The sequence below is a fragment of the Amblyomma maculatum genome, chromosome 4 (assembly GCF_055883805.1).
Source record: "Amblyomma maculatum isolate TAMU_Amacu chromosome 4, ASM5588380v1, whole genome shotgun sequence".
NCBI classification, from domain to species: domain Eukaryota; kingdom Metazoa; phylum Arthropoda; class Arachnida; order Ixodida; family Ixodidae; genus Amblyomma; species Amblyomma maculatum.
This window is the reverse complement of record NC_139347.1, coordinates 4,811,643-4,825,281: the sequence shown is the minus strand read 5'-3', so window position 1 is coordinate 4,825,281 and position 13,639 is coordinate 4,811,643. Positions and strand designations below refer to the sequence as shown.

The window sequence follows — 13,639 nt, the reverse complement described above, 5'->3', positions numbered from 1 at the left end:
ACCTGTTCTTAATGTTGAGTAAATTACTGCTTAGAAATTTAAATTCAATATCAACTGAGAAACTTTGATCCTAAAATTCATCTTGTTTCTTTGAATGGTCCCATTCAGACAAGAAGTCTTAAGCTTAACGCCAATTTAAACGTATTTTTTTTTTTTCGAGGATCGCAAGCGAGTTTCCTAGTGGGAAACTGGTTCCCCATTATGAGGAGTTTGGATTATTGCGCATACGTAGGCGTGCCTCTCTTGGAGAGATCTGTCAAAAAAGCACATTTCTCGCCGAACTCAGGCGTGTACTCACGAAGTGTTCTTTCCAAATTCATGTGTGACGAAATATCTGGCGTGCGTTTGGTGAACCCGGCTTCCAAAGCCGACACCCAACCAATTAACCTGTCAGCCATGTCCCTCTTTCTTGGAGCGGCTTAGTGTATGCTCTTGGTCTGAATTTCAGACGAACATAAACGCCGGAAAATATTCTTCCTTCGCCTCCCCCCCCCCATCTCTCTTCTTGCCTCATTCTCGGTCTGAGCGCTCTTTGAGGGGTAACCAAGCGCGCCATGCAGCGTTGGATCGACCATTTTTTAACAGGATTGGGATAATGTCCGAATTTTTAGTCACTGGTTGTGAAACGCAGGGAGACCTGGCGAGAGGACAGTGCTGTTGTGTGAAGCTACCCCCATTGCTCTGCACAAAAATAGGAGTGGGGGCGATGGAGGGCATCGGACAGTCGGAGGGAACGTAGGATGCTTGGCATATTCGCTCAGGCCTTCTCGCTAAGGTAGGTTTCCTCTATATATTTAAAACTTGCACTTCGAGCGTGCCATGGTGGCTTTTTAGGTGCTGAAAATACTGCATATTGTAAAAAAAAAAAGAAAAAGCTCAGAGGAATAGAAAAGGAGGCCGGTCCAACGCAAGTAGAACCAGGAAGGCCCTTTAATAAGCTGTCGACGGGTGCCGAACACATGCCGCATATTTTCAGAATTTAACCTTCTGCTTTAGACTTCTCAACTGCCCGCTCGAACAAGTTATGCGTGTTAAAATAGCGCAGAAGCCTACCGAAAAGAGCAACGAGAACGAGAGATATCGATTATACCAGTTAGCAAGAACCGTATGCGGATATTGCGTGCAGGGAGGGGATAATGTCGCAGAATAGGAGCTATAGTAAACCAAAAAGCAGCAGACGCGAGAAGGCGTGTACTTTAGATGCGAAGTGTCGGTGATACGAATTCTTCGTTAAGGTTTAAATCATATTCTGATGGAATTATAAGTTAGAGAGCCTTTATAAAATTCAGGCTCCATGTGGTAACTGACGACAGTAAGAGAGTGAACAACCGAAGATAGTGTAACAAATAATAGAAGTATGCGGCAGCGATGTATGAGAACTTTTCATTTGTTTCGCCATGCGTTTTTTGAGTCAAAAAGTGAAAACTGGTTCTTCTGGAAAACTAAAGCTATTGTATAAATATCACTGAGGGAGGACATAGAGCTTGAGTGCACCGTATGCCAGCAGCACAGCGGCACAGAAATCAATGCTCTTTTGCGCATGCCTCCGAAGGGCCATCGTCAGGCCTGCTGCGAGTGTAACTACAGCCTCGAAGATATTTCCGCATGTGCATTTGTGGTTACCTGTCTCGGTAACTAATATGGTAAAAACCATATTAGGCGAACATTATTTAGTTATGCTGTGTAATCGAGGCAATTTGCTAGAATCGTAGCAATTGCGCCTGGAATCTAATTAAAAGTTTGCAGAAATGGTGAACTACTACGAGTGTACTGCTTCAGCTAAATTTATAACCGGTTCTCACCTAAACTCAGGCATCTTATGGGTGCCTTGCGCGCTCTCCTTTTCCAACCCCCCTCGGCCTCTGAAGGGATACCTTTTTCAAGCGTCGTTCGGATAAATTCAGTTCAGTTCAGTTCAGTCGTTCAGTCGTGTCCGACTCTTCGTGACCCTATATGGACCATATCTTCCTAACATCACATAACTTCATCTGCAGCGCCTCGAGGATACCATCTAACCATCGCGTTCGCTGCCTACCCCTTCTCCGGTGACCCTCAACCTTTCCCAAAATCAAATCTTTCTCCAGCGACTCCTCTCTTCTCATCAGACGACCAAAGTATCTGAGCTATAACTTTAGAATTTGACCCTCCAATGAGCAGTCAGGGTTTATGGTTGACACTATCGACTGATTTGATCTTCTGGCAGTCCAAGGAACTCTCAAGAGTCTCCGCCAGCACCACAATTCAAGCGCGTCAATTCTTCGGCGGTCAGCTTCTTCGGAGTCCAACTCTCGCATCCATACATCACAATTGGAAAGACCATAGCACGAGTTATACGGATCTTGGTTGGCAGTCTTATGTCTCTGCTCTTTACTAGGCGGTCAAGGGTAGCCATGGCTCTCTTTCCCAGAAGCAGGCGTCTCCTAATTTCACGGCTGAAGTCTCCTTCCGGGGTAATCATGCAGCCCAAGAAGAGAAAATCTGTCACAGCTTCCACTTCTTGTCCCTTGTTGCTCCAGGACTTGATAGGGCAAGACGCCATTAACTTTGACTTTTTAATGTTCAGTTTAAGCCCGAACTTCTCACTCTCTTCTTGTACGCGCATCACAGGTCTATAGAGTTCCACTTCACTTTCTGCCATTAAAGTGGTATCATCCGCATATCTAAGGTTGTTGATACGTTTTCAAACAATCTTCACTCCAGCTGAAGACTCGTCCAGACCGGGCTTCCTCATGATGCACTCAGCATATAGGTTAAATAGGCAGGGCGACAGTATGCAGCCTTGTCTCACTCTTTTCTCAATCGGAAACCAATCAGTAAGATCATGCCCAGTTCTGACTGTGGCCTCTTGCCCTTCATACAGGTTCCTGAGGAGACAGATGAGATGAATTGGAACTCCCATCTCTTGGAGAACTTGCCACAATCTGCTGTGATCTACGCAGTCAAACGCTTTCGCATAATCAATAAAGCAGAAGTAGATGGGTTTCTAGAACTCTCTTGCTTTTCCATGATCCAGCGAAGGTTGGCAATCTGGTCTCTAGTTCCTCTGGCCTTGCGAAACCCAGCTTGCACGTCCGGAAGCTCCCGATCCACATACTGCTGTAGCCAACCTTGGAGGACTTTCAACATCACCTTGCTAGCATGCGAAATAAGCGCGATCGTGCGGTAGTTGGAACAATCTTTGGCACTGCCTTTCTTTGGAATGGGGATGCAGACTGACCTCCTCCAATCCTGTGGCCACTGCAGGGTTGTCCATTTGCTGAAATAATGTGTACAGAACGTTAAGAGCGTCATGGTTGAGGTTTTGAAGCAACTCAGCTGGAATGCCATTAATTCCGCTAGCATTGTTCTTAGCAAGGCTGGCTAAGGCCCATTCAACTTCACTCTTCAGGATGTCCGGCTCGAGATCAGTAATCACAACCGTCTTACGTTGGGTTTGTATATCCGGGTCCTTCTTGTACAGTTCTGTGTATTCCTGCCACTCCTTCTTTATCACTGAGGCTTCAGTGAGGTCCCTGCCTCGTTTGTCATTTATCACGCCCAGCGTAGCACAGAAGCTTCCTTTGATATATTTGATTGTCTTATACAGAGCTATTGTGTTCCTCAATCGGCTGTTGTCTTCAACTGCTTGGCACTGTATGTTCAGGAAGGCATTCTTATCTCTTCTTGCCACCCAAGATAGACAGGTCAGGGCAGAGAGTTCTGGCAAAATGTGATTCACTGGAGAAGGTAATGACAACCCACTCCAGTATTTCCTGCCAAGAAAAACCTATGACCAGTCGGATAAATTATCCTGCTTCAAAAACACCAGTCCCTATCTAACATCTCAATGCTTGTAAGTTCCATCTCATAGTGACCGCGCTTTCGTCTTGAAATTTTATCTGCAACGTTCTATCAAAAAAAAAAAAAAAAGCTATGAACTCATTCATTGCTCTAAGCTTATTTTGCTTACTTTGGGTACAAATGTGCTTTAGTTTCAAATAGCCGATGGGTTGTCCTCTTTTTATTTTCACCAGCTCTTTATATTTTTACTCTGAGTAGAATATTCTTTTTTTTTTCTTCTTTCTGTGCGCCATAGATAACGTTTTCTACCAGAGAGAAAGCAGGTACATTGAGGTGCCTTTGCTAAGAAGCCAGATTCAGACTGTCACTGCATAAAATGGCATGAGCTCCATGGAATCAAAGTGCGCATTGGGGCGTTCTTGAGGCGATAGACCGGTTACTTCTTTCCATCAGCTGAAACACTAAAAACCGCAAACATTGCAAAGTCTTTCTTCAAACTGCATCCATTTATTGTCCTCAGCAACCACTGCGATTATTTACACATTACGCTGGGTAAAAAAGGGTAGCCTCATGAATTCAATGACCGCCACAAAGTAGTGTTTTCTTCTAAGTTTGAAACAATCCACTGCCAAGTAAACAAGAATATAGCGCAAAAAAAAAAAAAAACTGGGAAATGCGTCTGATCAATCCGACACACTTTAGATACATATCAGTTCAGTTCAGGCGTTCAGTCGTGTCCGACTCTTCGTGACCCTATGGACCATGTCACGCCACGCTTTCCGGTCTCTCACTATCTTCTTAACATCACATAGCTTCATCTGCAATGCCTCGAGAATGCCATCTAACCATCGCGTTCGCTGCCTACCCCTTCTCCGGCGACCCTCAACCTTTCCCAACATCAAATCTTTCTCCAGCGACTCCTCTCTTCTCATCAGATGACCAAAGTAGCTGAGCTTTAACTTTAGAATTTGACCCTCCAATGAGCAGTCAGGGTTTATGGTCGACAATATCGACTGATTTGATCTTCTGGCAGTCCAAGGAACTCTTAAGTCTTCGCCAGCACCACAATTCAAACGCGTCAATTCTTCGGCGGTCAGCCTTTTTCACAGTCCAACTCTCGCATCCATACATCACAACTGGAAAGACCATAGCACGGGTTATACGGATCTTGGTTGGTAGACTAATGTCTCTGCTCTTTACTAGGCGGTCAAGGCTAACCATTGCTCTCTTTCCCAGAAGCAGGCGTCTCCTAATTTCGGTGAATATATATATATTTATCTACGTTTGCTGTTCATATTGACCAGAATTGGAGCTGTAATGAATTTAGGATGAAATATAATTTAATACCATGTAGAAAGAAAAACAACCCTCCAATGATGGGAACCTAATCGACGACTTGCTAATATCGCGTTCGGTGCTCTTACTGAGCTACATGGACGGCGAATGTGACGTGGCAGGGCACGCTCCTCTTGACGCCCGCGGTATGATAAGACGTTCCTGTCCGTCGCTATGGATCTGGTGGCGCTAGCGAATGCTCTCGGTTTCGGTTACAGGCAACATTAATATCCAAAAATCTAAGAGGCTGGACAGGCGTGGATGTAGCTCAGTTGGTAATAGTGCCACACTCGATATTCTGAGGTCGTGGGTTTGGCTCCCACCACCGGCAATTTGGTTTTCCTTGTACTTTGTATTTAATCATGTTTCTCCCTACAATCATTACAGTACTAGTTCTAGTGAATATCAACTTCAAAATTAACAAAAAGATATCCCGTGCGCTTTCCTACGCTTCGCCAACTGTTGGCTTCTTTTAGTCATGTATCCTAACGAGCTTCTCATTTCTTCTTCAATGCTCTGCTTAATACCTGGGAAATGCCATTTGCAGTTTTTAAGGAACGAATGCAGGTCGGCATTACAAATAATCCACCTCGCACAAAACAGCATCATAAAACTCTTTAATGAAATGAAGTCTCCCCCTAGGTATACAAAGATCTGATGACTTTTCCGGTAAATTAAAGTGGAGGGTGAGGCTTGTCTTTGTTCCAGAAGAAAGGCTACTGCAGATAGCGCTTTTTACGCTTACATGAATGGCTCAATGTTAAAAAAATATAACTATTTTTTTTTGCAATCCTTTCATCAGCCATATCATAAGTGATCATACCATAATCCTGTTAACCAGAAACTGTCAGGAACCGGAGAAGGCTCCTGCTCTTAATGTTGTAGGTCACCCACATGGCAAAATGGTCTTCAATTGTCACAGTTCCCCTTCCTGCAAAATCTGTGTTCCTGACGCCCGTGGCCATGATCAATACATGTTTAACTTACCAAATAACTTTCTTATGTTTAGCGTACACCTTGTGTCATTTCCAAATGATCACGGCCTCTTGAGCTCAGTCACAGCCAAGCATTAAGCTGACCTTGCATAAGTAACTAAAGGCGAGATAATATAGCCATGAGATTCAGAACTTCTGGCTTTTTGTCGTAGTCTCAGCTTCTTTTCCGTGTCATTCTGGAAGCATATATTGATTTCATTTGCTACCACGAATGTTTCAGTGCAATCGTACTGCTAGGTAGTGCCGCGCATTTACCTTTTTCGTCAAGTGTGTGTTTAGGTTTAACGGCAAAAAGCGCAAGGTAAATTCATATCATTGAGTGCAAGTGGCGTCAGATATCACATTTTCATAAATGCTGAATTCGTGATGTGAGAGGTGCCGACAAGTTCCAGATATTTGTATAAACATTTTCTCTGTGGCACCTTCCGAGAGTGAGCATACCTTCGAAATTAGTAGCTAATCCGGATATATAGAGCTGACTTTTGTTTTGCCCGATTAAAGTAATGATGTTTTTCTTACATTGTGCCTTTAGTTATTCTGCAATCGCTTTGAAGGAATTTAGTGTTCACACTTCTCATTTTTCTTACAAATACAAGATGCTTAAATATAAATAAATATCAAAAGTTTATGTATCCTTACATGGATATTTTATTGATACTATTTTAAATAGATTTAGAGCAGAAACGCATATATTTCTCATTACAAAACATACCGTATTTAATATGCAAGGGTATAATGTATTCCGTTCACTACTAGTGAATTTTAACATGAAATTTGAACTTGCCCCACGTAGACTACATCCTGCTTGCCGTTTTCTTGACGCAAAGCATTATCCATATTCTTGGTAGAACGTCACTTCTTATCGATGTCTACCTTCCAGACATTAAAAGAAAAACTTGGCAGACACTTCAGATCTGCCTTAAAGAGGAGAACGCGATACGAAGTAATGGACCTCGTCATCTTCATTTTGAGCTTGCGTTTTGCCGGCACTTTCTCATCACGCCATCAACTTAGACAACAACTTTCTTTGGTTTGTGCATTCCTTTTCTACTTTCCTTTGTTTATCAAAAACGGCATTTGCTTTCGGTGGCAATGTTGTTCAATGTGTAATTGTCAAGTCATAATTTGCGCACTTCTAGCTGTGATTAGCGTAAGTATTCTCTTCAAGACACGAGACAGATTAAAACCCACAACACATTGTCAAAGTCCCCTTCTTGCGCTGCTGATTCAACGAGCCTGCGTGGCCTGTGTGTAAAACTGCAGGTTCGTATCGTAATGAAAATCTCTGATCTTGACTGCAAATATCCGCTCTCTATAACCCCAATTTTTTTTTATATTCTGTTTGGTCATGCTGCTGGAAAATCCCAGCTGATTTTGGCTTCGAGTGGACATTTTCCGCAATCGTCCTGAGTTTTAAAGGCCAATAGGAATAACCTGTCCCGAACGACGCATTCATTGGCGACGCTTACGATACCGGGTTTTCTGCTGCACGGGGCCCTTAAGTAATCACGCAAGAAAATCACTGAGATATTTTAAACAAATTGGTATTTCGATCAGGCATAAAATGGCATCAGATAATTTAGGCAATATTTTAAGCACAACACTGCTTCAGTGCTTGTCGAGTCAGCCAATCGCTCCGTCTTCACAGAAAAAGGCAGAATCAACCATTTTCGGGTATCATTAAGCGTGTGCCTTCTATGAAGATTAAGTTTGGCGCTAGGGGAAGCACAGACACTGTACTGAGAACAGAGTAGTTAGAGTAGTTACTGAGAAGAGTTAGTAGCCATGGCCCTGTATTCATATTTTCTGCTGAATATTTTTCGGAACTATATTCCACAAGTTTACACCGAACTTGACTTCTCTTTTTACATCTCAGCTATACTGACTCACAGGCTTCTCTTGTGTAGCTCGGTGGATTAGGGCCAGCGGTTATTCAGCGCGCGGCGCGTCATGGTCTGGCGCAAACTACTGGGGCAAGTGTGCAAGCATATACTTTCGACCGCTTCCTTTCCTTAGCAGGCTGACCTCAAGAAAATGCGAAGTGCGTAACGACTTCCGGACTTGGCTAAAAGCGGGCCATCAACTCAACCTGCTAGTCGACGGGCGGCTTTTGGGGGCAACGCCCAAAAAGAAAAGAAAAATCGAAGCCAAGCGGCGGCCCTGAGGCGTCGCTTGCGACAAGTTTCGCAGAAACATCTGCCTCAAAGGCCCGCTTTTAATTACGGGTCTAATTAGGGCGGCGACCGGCAGCGACGTTAAAGTTTAAGTGCCGGGAACATAGTCTGCTGCTGAGGGAAGTCGCCGCGTCTGGTTTCATGCGTATACGATGGACCAACTCGTGAGCTTTGGATAGGAAATGTTCTTTGTGGAGTTAAGGGGAACTTTGTACGTGCTGGAGCGGGAGGTACAATCTTTAAAAATCTGGCAGGTGTCGTCATGCCGACTTTGTTTCTTTATGTGCTTATGTGCATGCATGAACAGAAATAAGGCCAACGATGTCACTGGATCCTGCCAGTTAATAAAAAGCGATATGTTCTCACGTGGCTTATAGGACGGTGCAGCGATAATTTCGACATTCACAGGCTTGTGCAAAATTAAAACTATATATTCAGCATGCAATGAAGCGCAGTTTAGAAAGGCTGAAACGCTCCAACGCTTTTTTGCGACTCAGCTAGCGAGTAGCCCCTTACCATATCGATAACGTTGAAAAAGTTCGGAAGCTTTGGTTTGCAGTCTCTAGATTTTCATGGCGGACCGAGTGTGATGTGAATACATGATCCTACACATTTCAGCGTCGTTAAGATTCATCTGTTACAGTACGCATCTTAGAACAAACTATTTGCTCCACTTGCTGAATGTAATAGAATATCAACACACAGAGATGTACAGTAACCTAGAACATATTTGGCCTTCACAAGCTATCGTTCAGCTTACAAAACTGAGGAGAGGTACATTTGTCAAACAATTCGCGCATTGCCTTCTTTAGTGCTTTAGTACAATGTACTTCTGAGCGTGGAGGAGGAGGAGAAAACATTTATTGACAATGAAACGATTTTGGAAGGGTAGGTGCGTATGGTGGTAGAGCTGAGTGGCAGACCCTATTCCGGGACGCCATTGGCCGCCGCCGCTGCCCGAGCTCTCTGGACCAGGGCACGTTGGGCCTTGTCGTGACGCTGGGGCTACGTCGACCCGGCCTTCACTTGGTAGCGTGCAGAGACTCGGGGTTGAAGTAGGATTGAATCTTCGAAGTTGGTGAAATATGTACAAGCAGGTTTAATGGCACTTTGAGAAACTTATTTACAAGATTATTTACACGAAAAAGAAGGGTACATCAGCAAAATGGCAAGCGTTAAGAGTTCATAGCGAGAAGCGACTGGATGAGCCGTTTACCCAGGGCCCAGAGCGACATTTCGTGCTCTGCAGCGTCCTTAAAACCCCCTATGTCCAGCCCCTCCTCTCTGAAGATGCTGACCAACCAAATCCAGGGCACGCCCCTCAGATATCGGCATCCAATCGAACACATCACTGCACTGATGGTCTGAAGCACTGACTGGTCCGGCATTAATTCGTTGGGCGTGATCACTTTTTGGCGGGAAAAGCTTGGGAACGGCGAGGAGGTACATTTCTATTCTTCAGCCAAGAATCGATAGGCAGCTGGTTCCGGCAAGTGGATTTACTTCTCAGAAACCCAAGTACACGTGCGCGCCGCATAGGGCTCCCAACATTGTCCCTTTTCGACAATTGCAAATCTTTCCTGCATTCCCGGGAAATCACTTAATGGCCGTATGAGTCATGCTCCTTTCTTGTCCTGCACGTCAGCGGACATGTCACTCTGTCGTCTCCTTTGGATAGGAGGCATTCATCACTGGAGGATAGCACTTCTCGACTGGAAGGGTGAACAAAAGAAAGAAAGCACTTCCTGCTATTTCCCGCAGGGGGACGTTTCTTTGTGTTTTTCCAGACGTTCTCTTGACAGGGTCAATTTGGCATTTGCAGGTTGTCCACAAAGCAAAACAGGCTTACAAAACAGGATTCCTGGAAACAGGCTCACTTAGAGCCATTGGACCATCACCACATATTTACAGCACTTATCCATGCCCACAGGCGAAAAATAGAGCGCGCAAATGCGGATGCTTGGTCGTAACAGCCTCCAGGTCCGAGCTGAGCAGAGCCGCCTCCCAGCCCTCCCTAGTTGGCTGTTTTGTAAATTTTATTTTTTGTATTTTGCTGGCAGGCCTACACAATGTGGTATAAGTCAGCATACTGCCCGCAGAATTTGCATCTGCTCGTGAATGTTGGGTCCATGTGTTTTAGTATGGCGTGAATTTGACGGCACTGACGGGGTTCATTGCTGACTTTTCAGTACATTTATTTTCATTTCTGTTTGCAGGCGTGTGTGACGCTTACTTTCTATCTTCGTCCCATTCGGACTCTTTTTCTGTTGAGTCTGGCGTTGCTCACAAGTTGACGATTAATGCCAATTATTTTTCAATGAATCATGTGAATAGCCGGGCTTGGGTTAATGCAAGGTTTTTAAAGGTTAATTTGAGTATATAATGTAGCGTCCCTTTGCAATGCAAGCTGGCCGGCACAAGTCGGTTTTGGTTATATTGTCACCCGTGCTCATGTCAGTCCTGAAGAGGAAGATCGCGCAGAGTACGCATGGTTTTTCGGTTACCGCTGCTTTGCCTGGTCGAGCTCCTGTTCTCTGGCTTCTGCGCCTCAACACCCCGACCCGTCATTTAACCATGTCCTTCTGGACTGCCGTCCGGGCAAAGGAAAGAACCCGTGACAATATCATATGCTGAAGTTTCCGATGTATTAATTAGCCGCTGAAGAGTAACGGTTCGCACAGTGCTGAATGAGTAATGGCCATAAGTCATCTTTGTTTTCACAAACATTTCTATGGCCTATATTGTTTGGGTTTTAACTGGAATTGTGCCTTGGAATTTGTAAAAAAACAAAAATTGAAACAAGCGCGACAGCTAGATACAGCGCCTTTTCGTTCCTGTGAAGTAATAAAAAATTGTAAAATTGAAACAAGAAATTTTTTTGATGACTTTATTGTATGCAATGCTCCCTACGAGGAATCGTTATGCTTCGTTGTTTTTGTAAAGAGGGCAACAGGTGATTATTTTGAATAGAGAGGTGTGTAAAACTTTTTTCCTGCGTAACAAGACACGAAAAGATAAAAATTGCTTCAGTCGTTGGTTCAAGAGCACGCGGTATCAACACCATGTTACGTGAAGTAATCTGTCGCTTACACGTGAACATTTCCACTTCGTAAAATTACATTAACCATGAACTCATTTGGTCGAGGATTCACTCACATCGACGTAGTCTTTCTCCTCACATTTCTTGCAAGACGACAGGACATAAACTTCATCATGAACGCAGTCACCTCAAAGTGCACAATGTCTGCTGCCCTGCCTCCTCCTCTTCATTTATTTCTCAGAGCACTAAATTCCGAATGTTCTTCGTCTGAAAATACAGTACTCTTCACTATTTTGTAACGGGGATATTAGTAACGTATTTGTGATCACAAGCTATTTTGCTTCATTCCGACATCCCCCTTGTGGATACGAAGAAACTGGCTCTTTTGCGCAGCAGAGTTCACTCTGAGTCATTTTTGCACAGTTTTGCACTTTCATACATGATTATGTATTGCAAGACCATTACGCTCCATGAAATAAATATTTGATTCCTCTTTCCGTTTTCATTCCTTCCAACACGGGGAGCACCATCTTCCAGTCAAAAGCCTCAAACCAGGTGGTAAGAGGCCAAGAGTAAGTTTCTGGCGGCGAGAGTAACGCGCCGCTCAATGTTGCCCATTCCGTCTGGACTGCATGCGAAGAACATGTCGCTACTGGCCACGGCTACGGTTGCATTCATTGGCATGTGCGTGTGATTGTTTTCCGCTGTGATTGCTTCTAGTTCCAATGTTGGACAGCTACCAAGCTTCCTCTGGACAACACTGCGCTGTTTACGGCTGCACAAACAGCCAGAAAAAAAAGAAGAAATGCGGCGAGAAAAGCGCTTTGCGCAGCTCATCGCGTTGTTCAAGAAGACTGTGGGTGCAACATGTTTCAGCTACACAGTCTGTAATCCCATCAGGATTTTCTTACTCCTGATCTGTAAAAAAAAAGTAGAAGATTATTTTGGGATATTTATAATTACAAAGTACACTTTTGGTATACAGTGGCCGCAAAAAAAAAAAAAAAAAGTTGAGAAAGGGGAAATGAGTACTCTGAAGAATTGATTGAAACCCATGCACTTTGCTGCGACACGGCAGCTGATTGCGAGGCGCTAGCGATAAGGCACTTATGGAGTGCAGATTGCGGACAGTGGTCTCTAGTTCTGCGCAATTAATACTGCTGTTTAACAATCTCTTTTTTTTTTTCGCTATGTGAGTGTACGTGTGTCAAGCATGCTCTGAACGCGTTTTAAATTTGCCCACATAGAAAATAAAGGGTTAACAGCGGTTGTCGGAGAATTAAAGACATCACGGTCCGCGATCTGCGCTCCATAATCGCCTTATCACAGCAGGCGGCCGGCCCCTTGCAATCAGCTGCCGCTTTGCGGCAACGCTAGCAAGGCGAGAGTTCAAACAGCGGAACCGCGGTGCCCTTTCTACTTTGTTTCCGACAGCGGCAACAGCGTAACGCCCCAAGTGGGTTTCGAGGGCCGTGCGCTCGCGTGTTCCTGCTCATATTGCTCATGATAGTACGGGCATGGACTCTGGAAGCACCTGCATTAACCCGATACCCATCGGAAACCACTGCGCGGGAGCGTGTTAGACGACACCCGTCGGCAGCCGCGCCGCCGCATCGCCTCTTTTTGTTCGTGTGTAGTTCACTCTCCTTTCCCAAGCGAGGACCGCTGGCAGCATCTCTCCCTGGCAGTCTGTTCTCTTGTTCCTTTATCTCCCGTCTTTCTCGCTCCTCGACCCAATTACACATCCACCCCATACTTTCAATGCGCCGGAAGGCAAGTGACCCTAGCGACGCCACTGAATCTAACCAAACATTTGTGTCCCACCGCGCCATTAAACCTTCCCCAGCTTGACGGTAGCAAGAAATATTGCTCAAAAGCGAGGCTTTCCTCGCTAGACGAATTGCGATACAGCCCACGTTATGCATGCCATAGCTTCATTAACTTCCAACGTAGTGATTCGGTACACAATTCTAAATACATTTGTTAGTTTGGGCTGTGTAAAATATATTTGCCTGCCCGCACCGTCTGAGACACAATTAACGGGCTCCTACTAATTACAGCTGAAAGTGAAGACATAAATTAAGTACCGCTAGCTGATGCACTCTGCTAGGCTTCAGAATGGCAAGAGCGTTATTTGCTTACTGGCAGCGACATGCATGTCGAATATTATACGCTGCAGGGAGCTCATCCACTCAAGTGCACTCGCTTACATTTTTCTGAAAAATAACGCGTAGGAAACAATCATCTTAAGTACTCAGTGTCACGGGCTTAAGATCACAAATTCTGTTGCTCGGCTTCCGTAAAAGAAGGGTTAA

General features: G+C 44.6%; 1 protein-coding gene across 1 annotated transcript in view; it reads right to left on the bottom strand.

Annotated features, from left to right (window-relative positions):
* LOC146190233 (cell adhesion molecule Dscam1-like) overlaps positions 1 to 13,639 on the bottom strand; it is a 279,224-nt gene that overhangs the window by 246,400 nt on the left and 19,185 nt on the right. The window lies entirely within an intron of this gene.